Below are 1,292 nucleotides of genomic sequence, written 5' to 3' on the forward strand. Positions count from 1 at the left end.
GCCCCGTATTTAACCCCACTCGGCTGTTGGACATGTTGTCGATGTTCCCCGAAGGAGCCGGACGGACGTTCCTGTGGGAGAACAGTCTTAACCCTTTGTGCTCTAACGGTACCTGAGGATAGCTCTGAGCGTGTACGATGTTACATAAGCAGTTCTCTCTGTTTTTGCCTGTTTTTGCTTTGCAGACGAATACGTATTACGAATATTCCCGTTCGGTTTCTGTAAGTTATTGTACATACCTTGTTGATATTACCTTGAAACAAAAGTTGGCATTGTAAATTTATTAGACTTTTTAAATGTTTCTAGAAAAAAAAAAGGCTGCGGTCAAAATCCATGGAAACAAATCTGTCCAATCAGAGGGCAGAGAGGCGTGGTCATGGGGGCGAGCTGCCATCTATGCAAAGAGGAACCGGAAGGCTCTGATTGGACGATTTCCCAAACAGAGTATTAAAATACGGTCTTTAGGAGGAAGACGAGGACGTCGGAGGATAGCGTCGCGTGTTCTCTCCGACGAAGAGCCAAACGAAACAAACCTACAAACCTTCTCGGTCGAACTTTACAAACTTTTACAGACGGACGTTTGTGGCCGGAGCGAGCGAGCGAGCGAACGAGCGCTGAGCTGATGGACTGTCTCTGTCGACCTTGTGGTGTTGTGCAGTTGTTCTTTTCTTAGAATCTTGTATACAGAACAAGTAGAGTTTTAGGCGTGAAAATAAAAAAATTGAACATTCATGGTTTAAAAATGTACGGAATAAAGGTTGGACCTTATATCTGCATCATCTGTGTCCGGATTGATTATTTATTCATTCATTCATTCAATCGTGTGTAAAAAAATGAGTAAACACTTTGTTTATTTGTTTGTTTATGTATTGATTTATTGCGGCGTTTATATTTTTGTGAAAAAGCCTCGAGTGGATTACAGCCTCGACCTGAGACACTTTCACTTCCGCACCTCAAACCCATAAAACGTCAGCGTAAACATACGGCTCAAAAATGTCTCATTTACCAACTATGATGATCTGTAATGTTAATGTTAATATAATGTTAACCTGCAACGTGACGTGGCTCACGTCATCTCAGCTGTAGCCTTCATTCCCACATAATTTAGGAAATTTGATGGAGTAGAAATAACGTATAGAGCTCTGTGCAAAATTCAAAAAAAAAATAGGAAAAAGTTCTAAGTATATTTCATTTCTCTTTAAGCCCTGTGAGTGAGTCCTTATGGACATTTTTGTCTTTTTGATGTGTTTTTTTTTAATCATTTTGTCTGTGTTAATGCAAACAGCATCAAT

At 40.2% G+C, this 1,292-nt stretch overlaps 1 protein-coding gene across 8 annotated transcripts in view; it reads left to right on the forward strand.

Annotated features, from left to right (window-relative positions):
• Positions 1-776, forward strand: part of fbrsl1 (fibrosin-like 1) — a 226,982-nt gene extending 226,206 nt beyond the window's left edge. For 7 of the 8 annotated variants that reach the window (XM_053654023.1, XM_053654024.1, XM_053654028.1 and 4 more), the window contains one exon: positions 1-776. This exon is cut by the window's left edge and continues 1,426 nt beyond it. The gene's annotated coding sequence lies outside the window, so the exon portion shown is untranslated. The other variant, XR_008388972.1, reaches the window with a different exon arrangement.
• Positions 777-1,292: the final 516 nt, after the last annotated feature.

Source organism: Ictalurus furcatus, chromosome 22, assembly GCF_023375685.1.
Source record: "Ictalurus furcatus strain D&B chromosome 22, Billie_1.0, whole genome shotgun sequence".
NCBI classification, from domain to species: Eukaryota; Metazoa; Chordata; class Actinopteri; order Siluriformes; family Ictaluridae; genus Ictalurus; species Ictalurus furcatus.